The sequence below is a fragment of the Papio anubis genome, chromosome 9, assembly GCF_008728515.1.
Source record: "Papio anubis isolate 15944 chromosome 9, Panubis1.0, whole genome shotgun sequence".
NCBI lineage: Eukaryota > Metazoa > Chordata > Mammalia > Primates > Cercopithecidae > Papio > Papio anubis.
This window is the reverse complement of record NC_044984.1, coordinates 89421953-89439592: the sequence shown is the minus strand read 5'-3', so window position 1 is coordinate 89439592 and position 17640 is coordinate 89421953. Positions and strand designations below refer to the sequence as shown.

Genomic DNA, 17640 nt, shown 5'->3' with positions numbered 1-17640 from the left:
AAAAGAAAAAGGAAAACTTGTTCACTTAGTATCTGGCATTTATTGTTGGCTGTCAGCTGGGGTTATAGCTGGGCCTGTGGGTTGGAATACCTTCATGTTACCTTGGCTGACACAGGCAAGTGCTCTGAGAGAGTGAGCTAGGCAGGAGCCATATTGCCTTATCTAACTTAGTCTTGCAAATTGTCCAGTATCACTTTCATATTCCATTGACTGAGGCAATTAGAAAGCTCCGCCCAAGTTCTACTTGAGAAAACATGGACCTATCTCTTGATGGAGGCATGTCAACATCACGGTATATATTGGGATGTATAATGGTGTGGCTCTCTTAGAACAACAATATGCCATAGTATCACCTGTCTTGGTGAAGCGGAAGGTGAAAAGAACTTTGGCTGTAATCTTGTCTGGCGGTTTGACTTTAAGCAAGTTCCTTAAGCTCTTTAGGGCTTAGTTTCATCATCTGTAAAATGATAGCCCTAAAATTCCATAGGTCTCTAAAACCTGTATGACTTTATAATATACATATTTTGAAATGAAATTCTAAATGCTCACTTGAATTACCAAATTTTGCATGAAGTGTTTCTAAGCAAAGTACTTATATCTGTTTCATAGACTGCTGAAATAATGCCATAGAATTGATATACAGTTAAACTCTGGAGATCCTTTCCAGTGGTCTAGAAAATTTCACTCAAAAACTAGATATAAGTATATCTGGTGGGCTGTGACATTTTATTTTAATTGGATTTGAACATCAGAGCTAGTTTTGGGCTGTCTTCAGTAGAAAGTGGGATAATCTCAGTGTATTTGCCTCTGTTCTAAAGAGTCACTTGGAAACCCAGATATGTGACATAAGTGAGTGAAGTGCAGCTGTGACACAATAGGAGGTCGTGGGAACTACAGTGAACTGAAAAGTACAGACTTGTCAAAGAGGGCAGCAGGCTTATTCAGCAATCCCCAGTTCCATCCGGTGAGAATTCTGCAAAGGGTTTCTGGAATTTTCAAAGGTGGACATCTGTATTTCTTTGTGAGATTTCTTGTTTTTTCTTGCTTTTTTTTTGTTGAGATAGAGTTTCAGTCTGTTGCCCAGGCTGGAGTGCAGTGGCACCATCTTGGCTCATTGCAACCTCTGCCTCCCAGGTTCAAGCGATTCTCCTGCCTCAGCCTCTTGAGCAGCTGGGACTACAGGCACCTGCCACAATGCCTGGCTAATTTTTCTACTTTTACCACAGACAGGTTTCACCATGTTGGCCAGGCTGGTCTCAAACTCCTGGCCCCAAGTGATCCACCCACTTCAGCCTCTCAAAGTGTTGGGATTACAGGCATGAGCCACCACACCGGGCCAGTTCTTGTTTTTTCAATTAATTTTCAAAAATATTTGACATTTTAAATACAGCCTTATCTAGCAGAACCTTCCACGATGACGGAAGTGTTCTTTATCTGCCCTGTCCAATAGGGTAACCACTTGCCACATGTGGCCCAGAACATTATTTTTATTATTATTATTATTATTATTGAGACAGGGTCTCACTCTATTGCCCAGGCTGGAGTGCAGTGGCACAATCAGGGTTCACTGCAGTCTCGACTTCCTGGGCTCAGGTGATCCTCCTGCCTTAGCCCCCTGAGTAGCTGGGACTACAGGCATGTGGCACCACACCCAGCTAATTCTTTTGTATTTTTAGTGCACGTGAGGTTTCGCCATGTTGCCCAGGCTGGTCTCGAACTCCTGGACTCAAATGCTTCGTCCACCTCTCCCTCCCAAAATACTGGGATTACAGGCATGAGCCACCATGCCTGGCCTTTCTAGAGCACTTTAAAATACCAATAATCCAACTGAGGACATTTTTAAATTTTTATTTGTGATAAATAGGCTACTCAATTGGACAGAACAACTTTTTTTTTTTTCCAAGTACTGTGTGAGCTAAGCAAAACATATTTGTACTGTACATTTTTTGCTGAGCTACAACCAGTTTTCAACCCGTGTTCTACTACTTGGACTAATTGTGAGCACTGACTGTGTCAGTGATGTAGTTTGAAGAACATGATAATGGATAATGTCTTTAAAAGCTCACTGGGGCTCGGTGTGGTGGCTCATACCTGTAGTTCCAGCACTTCGGAAGGCTGAGGCATGAGGATCGCTTGAGGACAGAAGTTTGAGACCAGGCTGTGCAACATAACAAGGCCTCATCTCTATAAATAAAAAAGTTTTAGAAAATTAGTCAAGCATGGTGGTGTGTGCCTGTAATTCCAGCTACTTGGGAGGCTGAGGTGGGAGGATCCCTTGAGCCCAGGGGTTCGAGGTTGCAAGGAGGTATCAGTGCATCACTGTACTCCAGCCTGGGCGACAGAATGAAACCCTGAATCTGAAAAAAGAAGTTCATTGGTTCTTAACATGAGAAAGCAGCACTGATTAGGAACTTTCTCATGCTACATCATTAGGGGATTGCTGTTGCACTCTTTTTAGTGGGAAATAATAACCTGTTGTTCTGTTAAGGTCTGAGGAGCTGTGGGTTGTTTTGGGTTGCTTATTTTTATTTTTATTTTTTATTTTTTCCACATTCTGTGTCTATTTGTTTTTTTCTTCAACTTTTATTCTAAGTTCCAGGGTACATGTGCTGGATGTGCAGGTTTACATAGGTAAACGTGTGCCATGGTGGTTTGCTGCACAGATCATCCTGTCACCTAGGTATTAAGCCCAGCATGCACTGAGCTTGGGTTTTAGGTTTAGAACCATCAACGTTCTCCAAAGGGGCATTCTGTATGTTAGGAGGATTATTTGAGACCAAGGTGTCAACATGGAATTCAGGCTTTTGGAGCTGAGGTGTCCTGGTTTTTGTTTCATTGAGAGATTGTTTCTTGGGTGGAGTTGGTCCTGGGAGGCTGTGGAAGGCATGTAAGCTGTCTTATTCAGATTGACATCTATCTGTTTCAAAACGTTCATCTAACATTGGTGCTCAGGGGCCACAGTTGGGGAGATGAGGGGTAGGCTGTGATTTCAATTATGTGCGATTAAGTATGTTTAAAATTATAAAATAGTAAAAACCTGAAAAGATAAAAGTTCTATTCAGTGGAGCAAGTCCTTTTATTTGATCTGAGATCACAGGAAAATGAAGGTAAGAGCTGTAGAAGATCACTCCAGGTGCCTGAGGGCAAGGGAGGATTCAAAGCTGCATTTCTTTGTGGAGAGAAGCCTCCTAAGGGCTGAGTACCTTTGATGACCCTTGTTTGTATGGGAAGCTTCACGGCTTGTGATGAATCTTTGTAGGGAGAAATGGTGTTGGACAAGCTTAGCTGTTTGTTTCTCAAAGCCCTGTTTGTTGACTGTGACACACTGTGGAATTCTAAATCTGTGGATTCTTACCCTTGATTCGTGAATACATTTGATGTTGGGTTGATTTATCTCTAATTAGAGAGCCAGGTATTATTACATGTAGAGAGTAATTGTACAGATACAATTTATCATCCCTATTCAAATAACTATTTATTTAGTACCTACCAGGTGCCAAGAACCTGGGGATAAAGCAGTGAATAAAACAGGGTCCTCGTTTTCATGGGGGAAGGCAGAAAAACATACTTTACGTATTTGTGGTAATGATAAGTGCAAGGAAGATGATACGAAGCTGGGCCTCACAGGGGAATCAAGAGCAATGGAAGGGTCAGGTGGCTGTTTTATACAGGAGTTAGAGAAAGATTCTTTGAGGAAGTGACATTTGAGGAAAGACCTAGAAGAGGGGGAGAAAGCATTCCAGGCAGAGGGAACCACAGGTGCAAAGCCTGTATGTTTGAGACGTATTGCTTGGTCTGTTCAAAAACAGCAGTATGGCCAGTTTGGCTGGAATGGAATGAGTGAGGGGAAGATGTTAAGAAACGAGGTAGGAGAAATAGCTAGGGCCCAAATGATGTAGATCTTGTAAGATGAAAGGTTCTTGTATTGGCTTGAACCCCGAGAGCGTGCCAATAGACAACATGAGGCGATGTGGACCAACATGCTGTTTTAATGAGTGCCTGGGTGCAGGCGGGCTGAGGCCTAAAATGGTGTTAGCACCAAATGAGGACGGGGCAGGGGTTTTATAGTCTCCTGTAAGTAGGAAGTGTCTCAGTCTGATGTAACTGCTATCTAGTACCTGGACGGCCTGCCTCTTGATCTTCAAGGGGGTTTGTGTCTTTCAGCCAGCTCTCTTCCTGCTTCTGGTGTCTTGCTGACACAGGCTGCTGCCCAAGTAGCCTTGAGCCTTGGGACTGAGCCTGAGAAGGGAGGAGTTACTCATCCCTTCAAGCTTTCAGGCCCCGGGGAGACTCTTTCAGTAAGCCATGGTACATACTTCGGCTTTTTGTCTGAATTTACCTGGAAGTCACTGGAAGGTAAGATAGGGTGTGATCTGGTTGACAGGTTTTTTAACACTTGGAATAATCCTGAACTTTCAGAATCGTTACAGATATTTCATTTATTTATTTATTTTATTATTATTTTTTTAGACAGAGTCTTACTCTGTTACCAGGCTGGAGTACGGTGGCGCGATCTCAGCTCACTGCAACCTCCGTCTCCCGGGTTCAAGCGATTCTTCTGCCTCAGCCTCCCGAGTAGCTGGGACTACAGGCAGACACCACTACCCCCAGCTAATTTTTGTATTTTTAGTAAAGATGAGGTTTCACCATGTTGGCTAGGATGGGCTCAATCTGTTGACCTCATGATCTGCTCACCTTGGCCTCCCAAAGTGCTGGGATTACAGGCATGAGGCACCACGCCCAGCTTACAAATATTTTGATAACTTAAAAGTAAGTTGCCAGATTGATGTCCCATCACTCCTGAATACCTTAGCGGGTACTTCCTGCAAACAAGAGCATTGTCCTGCGTATCCACAATGTAACCATAAATATGAGGAAAGTAACAATGATACACTATGTAAGGGAGGCAAAATTTTACCTTTATCCTCTTAGGGCTTTTTGGCTGGGCCTGATAATTAAAGACATGTTAACAGGAGAAAAGCATACAAATTTATTTAATATAAGAGTTCCATGACTTGGAGCCCTCATAAGGGAATGAAGACCCAAAGATGCAGTTCATGTTGAACACTTAGATACTGAATTGGACAAAGAGTAGAACATTGTGAAAATGTGACAAGACAAAGGGACTTGGGCTTGAATAGGTTAATTGTGTGGAGAAGTGACCAAGAAGATAAGAGTTAATTTAACAAAGTTTATGCAGATTTCCCTTGACCTCAATTTCCTGTCCTTGATGTAGAAAGATATTTTCCTTCTGGTATAGGGAGGACATCTTTTATGTGGGAATTTTTTCTCCTTTCAGAAAGAAAAAGGTCATATTATTCTTGTGCCTGCTGTTTTTGTTTTGTTTTGTTTTGAGACAAGATCCTGCTTTGTCGCCCAGGCTAGAGTGCAGTACAATCTTGGCTCCCTGCAGCCTTGACCTCCGGGGCTCAAGTGATCCTTCTACCTCAGCCTCCCAAGTAACTGGGATTACAGGTGTGTGCCGCCACACCTAATTCTGTATTTTTAGTAGAAATGGGGTTTCACCATGTTGGCCAGGCTGGTCTTGAACTCCTGGCCTCAAGTGATCTGCCTCCCTCAGCCTCCCAAAGTACTGAGATTACAGCCATGAGAGCCACCACACTCGGCTGTGCCTGCTGTTTTTCAAGTGCCTTTAACTCAGCATGGTCAATATGCCAGAGCTGCATATTTTGGAGCAGTGTGTTCTGAATTTCAGCCACTCAGGTTTCATCAGTTGTCCCAACAATGCCCTTTATAGAGAGATCCAATCACACATTTCATATGGATCTCAAGTTCTTTAGTCTCCTTCACACTGGATTGGCTCCTCAGCTTTTCCGTGATCTTCAGGACCTTGAGGCTTTTGAAAATTACTCGGCAGTTACATTGTTGAAGGTCCCTCAGTGGGTTTGTTGGATGTTTCCTCATGACTAGGTTCAGGCTGTGTGTCTGACATTCCTGTCACTGAAGCCATGTTTTTCTGGTTGCACTCTATTAAGTAGCAGCTGATTTGTGTTTGTCCTATTATTAATGAAAACCTCTATCATGTAATTAAGGGGTCTGCCAGTTTTCTCCATTCTGAAGTTACTAATTTTCCCTTTGTAATTAGTTAACATTTTGTGGGGAGACTCTTTGAGATTATATAAGTATCCCCTTACTCATCAGAGTTTTAATTCATTACATCTGTATCAACTCCTATTTTAATCAATGGGTTATAATCCATTGTTATAATTGGTTCTTTTATTGTTCAAATTGAGCTCTATTTGACTAGTTGGAACCCATTCAAGTTGCATTTGGAGTTCTTTGGAGGTTTTTAGAGGGGAGGGGTTCTCAGTTTTTAAAAATATTTTATTTGAGACAGAGTCGCACTCTGTCGCCCAGGCTCAGTGCGGTAGTGCTTTCACAGCTCACTGCAGCCTCAACCTACTGGGCTTAAGCCATCCTCCTGCGTCAGCCTCCCAAGTAGCGGGGACTACAGGCGTGCATCACCACACCCTGCTGTTTTTTTTTTTAAGAGATGAGGTCTCACTGTGTTACCCAGGCTAAAATTTTATTTTTAATTGACAAATAATAATTGTATATATTTGTGGGGCACAATATGATGTTTTGATATGTGTTTACATTGTGGAATGATTAAATCAAGCCAATTAATAAATCCATTACCTCACATACTTATCTTTTTTTGTGGTAAAAACATTTAAAATTATTTTAGCAATTTCCAAATATACAATGCATTATTATTTATTACAGTCACCATTCTGCGCAGTAGAGCACTAAGGCTTATTCCTCCTAACTGAAATTTTGTACTCTTTTATCAACATCTCCTCTTTTTTATACTCTCCACTCCTCCTGCCCCTGGTAACCACCATTCTACTCTGCTTTTTTTTTTTTTTTTCTCCTTCTTTTAAAGATAGGGTCTTGTTCTATCTCCCATACTGGAGTTCAGTGGCACATTAATAGCCCACTACAGCTTCAATATGATGTGCTCAAGCGATCTTCCCACCTCAGCCTCCTGAGTAGCTGGGACTAGCTAATTTTATTTATTTATTTATTTATTTATTTAAAGACAGAGTTTTGCTCTTGTCGCCCAGGCTGGGGGACAGTGGCGTGATCCCAGCTCACTGCAACCTCTGCCTCCCAGGTTTAAGCGACTCTCCTGCCTCAGCCTCCCGAGTAGCTCAGATTACAGGTGCACACCGCCACGCCCACCTAACTGCTGTATTTTTAGTAGAGACAGGGTTTCGCCATGTTGGCCAGGCTGGTCTCGAATTCCTGACCTCAGGTGATCTACCCGCCTCAGCTTCCCAAAGTGCCGGGATTACAGGTGTGAGCCACCGCGCCTGGCCTATTTTTATTTTTAGTAGAAGCAAGGTCTCGCTATGTTGCATAGTCTGGTCTCAAATTCCTGAGCCCGAGCAATCGTTGCCTTGGCTTCCCAAAATGTTGGGATTACAGGTGTGAGCCACTGCACCCAGCGTGATGTTTTCTTTTGGAGATTTTTTTATCTGATCAATTTTAAATACACAGTACAAGGAAGATGAAATGAATAAGAAAAAAAACTCATATTCTATTTCCCTATTAACACTAAGCCATATTTTTCAAAATATGTTTCAAAATACTTAGCCAGATCACCAATCCCAGTCACTACCTTTGTTTAAATATTCACTAAAAGGCCGGACATGGTGGCTCACGCCTGTAATCCCAGCACGTTGGGAGGCCAAGGCAGGCGGATCACCTGAGATCAGGAGTTTGAGACCAGCCTGGCCAACAGAGTGAAACCCCGTCTCTACTAAAAATACAAAAAATTAGCCGGGCATGGTGGTGGACACCTGTAATCCCAGCTACTTGGGAGGCTGAGGCAGGAGAATCACTTGAACCCAGGAGGCGGAGGTTGCAGTGAGCCCAGATCATGCCACTGCACCCCATCCCGGTGACAGTGTGAGACTCCATCTCAAAAAAAAAAAAAAAAAATTCACCAATAAATTAGTCAAGTGGTAGAAACCCATTGAGAGACAAGGTCTAGAGAGAACAGCTAAATGGCTACATATATCTTAGTAACAGTTTAGTCCCAATATTTAGCAAGCTTGTTTAAAAATTACTATTCCCATTGGTTTATAGTGACATTAATATAAATATGTAATTTGAAAGTCAAAATTCCTTTCACCGTGAACATAAAACTTTTTATAAGATAGTTGTGGGTTGGGGTACAGTAATGATGGGGGCTGCTGGCCATATTCAAAGCCTAAAAGACTGGCAGCTTGGAAAGGTATAAACCATATATATACACTCTCAGTATACTGCTATGTCCCACATTTTTGCTGTACATTCTTGTCTAATAATATGGTATAAATTATTCCCTTAAATTTGAAAAAACAGTGAAGATGAATACATTTTTGTCTTCATTTCAAAATAACCCTTTTAAGTGGAAAAGCATTTCCTTGTGTTAAATTTGTTCAAAAGATGGATTTAAATACTTTCTTCACAACATGTACAGTTTTTTTCACCTTTAGTGCCTCATTATAATCAGTCTGGCAGTAAGACCTTCAGTGCTTTATCAGAAATGAGATTATAAGATTGTTAAACCTGTACTTGAATCCTTCTTAAGACACTGAATTATACCAAAGTCCAAAAAACATATGACCACTTATCAACACCCTCAGAACCTGTGAATTACTGCAGATAATCTCACATGCGCATATAATTCAAACAGAAACTTTGTGGACAGGGTGTATAAAATAAATACTAAAATATTTCTTCAACTCTATTTAATGCTGCCTAAATGGTTAGATGAAAAGACTAATATTACTGACAGGAAGAGAAACTATTTTAAGGACTATTTTCTAAGTAGTTAGAACAATTTTGCAAAACAAAGATAAGCAAGGGCCTATGCCAATACATTGTTCCTGTAGTGTAATGTAATAGCTAATATGGAATATAATCAGTAAGCAGTTAATATGAATATAAATAGGTATATTCCATCACTAAATCACAGTCTGGTGAAAAGCTTCTCAGCTAAAGTAGTTTGAGAAGAGGGTTAAGGGAAGGAGAAGTGGCAGGCAGGGCAGGTTGCCAGTGGGAACATCATTTATGTACCTTACCATTATCATCATCTTGTATATAACAGTCTACTGTTGCAGAAAGGTAAACCCTTTCCAAGTATGCTAGCCTAGAATGTACTTTATTTAGCATAGTAAGATTATTTAAGTATTAATGCTTCATTTGCATTTATATTTAGATATACAAATAATCACATGCATATTAAAACTAAACAGAATCTTATAACACTTTAATCTCATTTTGGGAAAGTTAACAGGTACGATGGAAGTGTATACTACAGAAGTTTCTAGAATATCTATACTGAGAGGTAAAACCAAAGGAAAACATCACCACCTGTTTAGTATATGGCTTGTACAAAACCTCAAGCTCACTCATTTTTTTTATAGGTGGATTTGTTTGATAAGGATTGTGATCCAGTGATTATTTAGCAGCAATTTTACAAACTGTAAATTCTTTTATTAACAGGCATTTTAAACAGATAATACTAATCTTATTTATTTTTTATTTTTGTTTTTCTGAGACAGAGTCTCTCTCTGTTGCCCAGAATTGAGTGCAGTGGTATGATCTCAGCTCACTGCAACCTCTGCCTCCCAGGTTCAAGTGATTCTCCTGCCTCAGCCCCCTAAGTAGCTGGGACTACAGGCCTGCACAACCATGCTTGGTTAATTTTTTATATTGTTCATAGAGACAGGGTTTCGTCATGTTTCTCAGGCTGGTCTCGAACTCCTGAGCTCAAAGGATTTACCCACCTTGGGCCCCCAAAGTGCTGGGATTACAGATATGAACCACCGCACCTGGCCCCATTCTTATTGAAAACCCATGAGTGCCAAACTGGGGAATATACAGCTTATGCATAACTTAAAAAGCAATTCCCATTTTATTAATAAAGACAAACACAGCATACCAAAACCTATACTAAACAAAGAAACTATAATATGGACACATGATTGATATGTCTAAAATGATATATACAGCACATAATTAATGTTAATTATGTAATCAGTACATTTTTCTATATAATTCCCTTCATGCTTCACTTTCCCTAGAAACTGAATTCTGAGCTTCCTCTTCTAAAATTGGTACACTCAGGTTATCCTTGGACATCAAATTATACTTCAGCACAAAGTTAGTAAGCCGATGACACAAAAATGTCTCATTTTCATATTTATCAAAAATTTGCCAGTGATGAAAATAAGCATGTGAAAATATTATATAAATCCTATGGCATGCTGATCCTAGTTTTGCTACCGATGATTCCTTTATACTAACCTTGTCGGGAAAATATTGCTGTTCAGAAGACACAGCACCATCAAATGTATGTCTATTGTAGTCTATAGCAGGACACTCTTGTTTTATGAGTTGCACAAAGACAAATCCATTGTTCTCTTGCTGTCATTTAAGTATCTGGATGGCATTCACTCTGAAGTTTGACCTCAAGTCCATTTAGCTGAAGGCAGAATTGCTTTAAGTGTTCCTATTTCCGTACAGTTTCATCTTGGCCTTCAGGTGGTTCAAGAATTTTGTCAATATTGGAGCAACCTGCTCTTACGTTCTGTTGAATGTGCTGCTGAACCACGAGTGTACTGTCCTATTTTCTCAAGGATTCATCAGGCCAGTTATAGAAATCTTGTGCCTTGGTGCCCAGTCTGTTCTGCCTCAGCACTGCTGTCCCTTCTACCATGACCATAGTGCCCGTTCTAGGCAGCTGGAGTTGGTACCTGGATGTCTCTACTTCTATGAGTTCAATTTTTTAAGATTCCACATATAAGTGGGATCATGCAGTATTTATCTTGCTGTGCCTGGCTAATTTTGCTTAGCATAATGTCTTCCAGATTCACCCATGATATCCGAATGACAGAATTTCCCTCTTTTTTTAAGGCTGAATGATATTCTATTGTGTACATATACCACAATTTTTTTTTTATCCATTCATCCGATGATAGACACCTAGATTGCTTCTTTATCTTAGCTTTGTGAATAATACTTCAGTGAACATGGGAGTGCAGGTATCTCTTCAGCATAATTCAGGAATCTTACTTCTGGGTATAATTCCTTTGGATATATACCCAGAAGTGGGATTGCTGAATCATATGGTAATTCTATTTTTAGTTTTCTGAGGAACCTCCATGCTGTTTTCTATAGTGCTGTATTAATTTACATTCCCACCAACAATGTACAGGTTCCCTTTTTTCCTTTTCTTTCTTTTTTTTTTTTTTTTGAGACAGAATCTCGCTCTGTCGCCCAGGCTGGAGTGCAATGGCACGATCTCGACTCAGTGCAACCTCCGCCTCCCAGCTTCAAGCAATTCTCCTGCCTCAGCCTCCTGAGTGGCTGGGATTACTGGTGTGAGCTACTATTCCTGGATAATTTTTGTATTTTTAGTAGAGATGGGGTTTTGCCATGTTGGCCAGGTTGGTCTCAAACTCCCAACTTCAGATGATCCACCCACCTCAGCCTCCCAAAGAGCTGGGATTCCAGGCATGAGCCACTGCACCTGGCTGCAGGTTCCCTTTTCTTCATACCTTTGCCAACACTTGTTATCTTCTGTCTTTTTGATAAGTCATTTTAGCAGGTATGAGGTGCTATCTCACTGTGGTGGTAATTTGCGTTTCCCTGATGATTAGTGACAATGAGCATTTTTTTCATATAGCTGTTGACCATTTGTATGTCTTCTGAGAAATGTCTAGGTACTTTGTTCCTGCCAACTGCTTTTTTTGAGACTTTTCTTTTTGAGGCTGAAGTGCAGTGGCGCAATCTCGGCTCACTGCAAGCTCCGCCTCTTGGGTTCACACCATTCTCCTGCCTCAGCCTCCCTAGTAGCTGGGACTACAGGCGCCCGCCACCATGCCTACCTAATTTTTTTGTATTTTTAGTAGAGACGGGGTTTCACCGTGTTAGCTAGGGTGGTCTTGATCTCCTGACCTCGTGATCCGCCCTCCCAGGCCTCCCAAAGTGCTGGGATTACAGGCGTGAGCCACCGCGCCCAGCTAAAAATTTTTTTTGTAAAAACACGGTTTCCCTTTGTTACCCAGGCAGGTCTGTAACTCCTGGCCTCAAGTGAGCCTCCCACCTTGGCCTATCAAAATGCTGGGATTACAGGCATGAACCACCATGCCCAGCCACTTTTCCTTTATTTTATTTATTTATTTATTTTTTTTGAGACAGAGTCTCACTCTGTTGCCAGGCTGGAGTGCAGTGGTGCGATCTCCACTCACTGCAACCTCCACTTCCCAGGTTCAAGCGATTCTCCTGCCTCAGCCACCTTAGTAGCTGGGATTACAGGTGCACACTACCATGCCCAGCTAATTTTTGTATTTTTAATAGAGATGAGGTTTCACCATGTTGGCCAGGATGGTGAGTTTTTTTAATTCCATATATATATGGAATTAATAATATATATAAATAATTAATAATTATTATATATAATATATAAATAATAATATATATTTTATTTTATTTAATATATATAAAATATATAATAATATAATATATATATAATATATATTATTTTATAAAATAAATATATATATATATATTTTTTGTCTATTAGCATGGGGTGGGGGGGTCCTTTTGAAATATCTTCATCATTCTTGGAGCACCTTCTTACTTTCTGACATGAGGTGTTCCAGGTTAATCTTAGAGGTTCTCTGTTCCAGCCTTGGAGAAAGCCATTTCTCTGAGGAACCCCGTGCTTGTTTTGCTTGGTTTTTGTTTTTTGAGACGGAGTTTTGCTCTTATTGCCAAGGCTAGAGTGCAATGGCACAATCTCAGCTCAACTGCAACCTCCGCCTCCAGGTTCAAGTGATTCTCCTGCCTCAGCCTCTTGAGTAGCTGGGATTACAGGTATGCGCTACCACCCTGGCTAATTTTGTATTTTTAGTACAGACGGAGTTTCTCCATGTTGGTCAGGCGGTCTCAAACTCCCAACCTCAGGTGATTCATCCACCTCAGCCTCCCAAAGTGCTGGGATTACAGGTATGAGCCACCACAGCTGACCATTTGCTTGTTTTTTAGTGGAGAGTGGTATTAGAAATGAAGATATGAATGTCAGCTGTGCTCGTTGTTATTGGAATGTCAGTGCTCCCAGGCCTTCTCAGTGGACAAGCTAGGGAACAACAGGTGTAACGATTGTGTGTCCCCACCAGTACCACTGACGGCAGTCCGACACTACAGGTTACACTCTAGTTTTCTCCCTCTCCCATGTATAGCTGGTTTTTTTCTTAATATAGTTATTTTTTCAATTCCACTGTGTATAACTAAGTTCCCATTGCTGCCCTCTCATCCCCCTCCCCCACTGGACTTCTTCCTTACCCCAGTTTGCCTCCAGCCCCCAAACCAGCTTGCCACCCTCCCCTCTCCTTGTGTGGACAGGCTGTTTCCCCCACAAAGCTCTGACACATCCTGCTGGGCTACCGCAGCATTCTCCTCACATACCACGTGCAGATGTCTACATTCCTCAGGCCCACTTAATGACTTTTGCACTCTGATTTACATTTTTAAAGCATCTCTGTGGTTGCTACGAAGAATAAAGGAAGGGGGCAAGACAAGTGTGGAAGCAGGCTAATCGCTTAAGAAGCTGTTGTAAGTCCTGATCTAGACTGTTGATGGGGTTGGACTAGGGTGCTAGTGATGCAGGTTGGGAGGTTTGGGGTTGTATTAGTTGTCGATTACTGTGGAACAAGTTATCCCAAACTTAGCTTAAGACAGTAAATATTATCTCACAGCAATTTGAGTGTAGCTTAGCTGGGTGCCTCAGGCTCAGGGTCTCACAAGGTTACAATTGAGATCTTCTCTGAGGCTGCTGTGCTCTCAAGGTTTGGCTTGGGAAGGACCCACTGCCACACTTACTCACGTGGCTGTAGACAGACGTCAGAAGGTTTGCCTCCCAGCTCACTCAGTAGACCTCTGCACAGACCACCCACCTCATGACATGGCGCCTGGCTTCCCCAGACCAAGGTGGACGGCACAGTCTTTTTAAACCTCATCTAGGAAGTGACATCCCATACTTCAGCTGTCTGTTTTTTAGAAGCAAGTCAATCAGTCCAGCCACACTTAAGAAGAGGGTATTAAACAAGGGTGTGAATACCAGGAGGCGGCGATCACTGGAGGCCCTCTTAGAGGGTGCCAAGTAAGATGGGGTCAGCAGGATTTGCTGATTGATTGGCTTTTGAAAGAAAAACCAGTCAAGGATGACTTCAGGATTTTTCGCCTGAACTACTAGAGGTACAGTTACTGAGATAGGGAAGAGTGGAGTAGGGGGAGCAGGTTTAAAAGAGGTAGTCTACGTCACGTATGAGAAGCTTGATAGACGACCACATGAGAAGGTGAGTAGACAGTTGAAAGCTAGCCTCTTGGTTAGGATAGAGATTGGTGCTGGAGATAGGATTTTGGTTTGATTTTATCTAGTGTAGTATTCAACTTAACTTTATAAATTGAGGTTTAGGAGAATATGACCTTCAGTTAAATGCCTAGCTCTGTTATCCTGGAAACCAGATAAAATTGTATTAACAGTATTGCAACATAAAATCGACCTCTGTTTGGGAAATTGCATCTGGATTGAGAGGAATTAGAAATGCCTGGTGAGTGCTGCTGCTCTCAGAACTGGCATGACCCTGTGGGAAAGGGAATCCTGAAGTATGCCTTTGGAGTTATTAGAGACGTTGGCTTTGGTGGAGCATAAAGCTTTGAAGTTAAGGCAGCTCCTGCACCTGCCTCATGTTGCTCTCATCTCCCTCGAGCCTGTTCTGTGTCATCTCGGGAGTTAAAGAAAATAGCTTCTGGGCTGGGCGCGGTGGCTCACACCTGTAATCCCAGCACTTTGGGAGGCCAAAGCAGGCGGATCACAAGGTCATGAGACTGAGACCATCCTTGCTAATACAGTGAAACCCCGTCTCCACTAAAACTACAAAAGAAAAAAAATTAGCCGGGCATGGTGGTGGGCGCCTGTAGTCCCAGCTAACTCAGGAGGCTGAGGCAGGAGAATGGCGTGAACCTGGGAGGCGGAGTTTGCAGTGAGCCGAGATCGTGCCACTGCACTCCAGCCTGGGCGACAGAGTAGAGACTCCATCTCAAAAAAATAAAAATTAAAATTAGAAAAGCTTCTGGACGGCTGGGTGAGCTGTCACTTGCATGAACAATGGCACAGACTCCCAGGGAGAGGAACCTCTGATGCTGCCCAGCTGGCAAACTGTGATTCCTGTCCTCTGTCCTGAGTTCTCAGGTACCAAGTGTGATAGTCTTATGAGTCTGTTCAGTAGCTGCATAATCTCACCTAGGGAAAGATTTCCCTTAGAGACATTAGTGTTTTGGATAGAATTTTAGTCAGCTTCTCTGTTTCACTTAATGTTCTCTAATCTTATGGGAAACATTAGAAATCTTGTGGAAAAATGAGTTCATTTTATCTCTCTGGTCTAAAGGCCTTCACTTCTTTGAATCTGCCAGCCACCAGTAAAGACTGCTAAGTCCACCAGTACAAAAACAATAGATGGTGCTGCAAACTTCTTGGATGGGCAGTTGAGCTTCACATGCCTTGAAAATAAGAAACGGGGATTGCCTAGAACCTAACACAGTCTGCTTGCAAACTTGATTCATTCAACAAATATATATTGAGCACCCCCCATATGTCAGACCTTGATGGGTTTATATATTCACAGTGGTGAGTGAAATATGTATGGTCTTTGTTCTCTTGTAGTTTATAGGCATTTAATGAATACTAGTACTAATATAGTGTTCTAATTTAGTGTCTGGTTTGTTTTTTGTTGTTTTGTTTTGTTTTGTTTTGTTTTTACAGTACCTTCATTTTCCTATATGTTTTATTCTCTTACAGGATCAGCAACAAGATTTAATTTCTTCTTCAGGAATTTATATTTAATTTAATTCAGTAGAATACTCTGAAAGTATTTAAGTAGATAACAAGTAACATTTTATTTTATTTTGAGGCAGGGTCTCGCTCTGTCACCCAGGCTGGAGTTCAGTGGTACGATTTTGGCTTACTGCAGCCTTGACCCAGCCCCTGGAGTAGCTGGGACTATAGGCACAGGCCACCACGCCTGGCTACTTTTTGTATGTATGTATGTATGTATGTATGTTGTAGAGACAGGGTTTTGCCATGTTGCCCAGGCTGGTCTCAAACTCCTGGGCTCGAGCTATCCACCTGCCTTGGCCTCCCAAAGTGTTGACATTACAGGCGTGAACCACTGTGCCCAGCCCAAATACTATTCTATACTACTTTTTCTTTCTTGTTCTTGTCTTTATTTTGTTCAATACCACATTTATTGCCTTCAGTTTTATTCTGAAGTTATCTAATTGCCACCGTCTATACAGTAACACACAGAAGTCTTCATTTTCATTGTTATGGTAGTTAGCTTTTATATAGAATTAGTGTAGAAAAGTAGAAAGTTTGGGCTATTTCATGCACGGCTGTGTAAAATTACTGTTTTCACTTGTATCGGAAGAAACGAAGATGTGCTTTTTTGTGGTTTGAAGTATTGGAACCTTGAAGTCCTTTGAACCAAGTTAAAAAAAACCCAAAACGACATGGCTTGGATAGATTTTTCTCTATTGCATGTATACCGTTTTCCCACTTGGTGGCACTTTCTGTTCATTTCTTAGTAATGTGTCTTTCTCTTTCAGCATAGTTTCACTAGTCTCTCCTCATACATTGATTTTTCTTATTAAAATTAATTTACTGAAGTAATACATAAATACATCGTTTAAAAAATAGTAGTGTATGGTAAAGGATTTTTTTTTTTAACAGAAAATAATTTTATCCCTGAAAATTTTTCTGTGGCCAGGGAAAAATTAATAAATGGTTTTGCCCTTGAAAGGTTAATTTGTTTGAGATGCTTAACATCATGGTGGTCAGCTGTTTTTCATTTGTCATGATGTGTTCTAGAAGGCTTTGTAGAGAAATAGCATGGCAGGCGGGGGCCATTACATGGAGGTGATAGAGAAGAATCAAGGATGATTCATAGGTTTGGGGCCTGGGTGGTTGGTACCATAATGCTGGGACCATTCACTGAGATGGGAGGACTTGCAGAAGGGCAGATTGGTAGGGGTGGAGAATTAGAATCAGAACCCTCTTTTTGGACATAGTAAGTGTGTGATACCTCTTGTGAAAGCCACATGATTAGATATGTATCAAGTAAACAGCTGGATATGCGAATTGAGCTTAGAACAATGGTCAAACCTGCCAAATCAGCAGAGAACAATGATAAGTAGCTAGCAAGGTAGGAGGAAAGGGAAGAAAGAGGAGTATTTCAGCAAGGGAAGCCTCGTATTGATTGTTGCCAAGAGGTTGAGGAAGATGATGACAGAAAAATGTCCATGTGATTTGGCAATATGAAATTCATTGAATCTACATAGAATCTGTTCTTGAAAGAAATGAGGAGAGATCAGAAAAGTTTAAACATTCTGGCAAAGGAGAGTGATCCACATAGCCCTAGTAGACATGCACTGTCAATATTGGACATTGTTCCATGAATCCTTTTTTTTTTTTTTTTTTTTGGAGACAGGGTCTTGCTCTGTCACCCAGGCTGGAGTGCAGTGGCATGATCTCAGCTCACTGCACCCTCCGCCTCCCAGGTT

The 17640-nt window shown here is 41.4% G+C and overlaps 1 protein-coding gene and 1 pseudogene across 1 annotated transcript in view; one reads left to right on the top strand and one right to left on the bottom strand.

Annotated features, from left to right (window-relative positions):
• NDUFA12 (NADH:ubiquinone oxidoreductase subunit A12) overlaps positions 1-17640 on the top strand; it is a 43331-nt gene that overhangs the window by 11497 nt on the left and 14194 nt on the right. The window lies entirely within an intron of this gene.
• Positions 10081-10741, bottom strand: LOC103875981 (annotated as a pseudogene).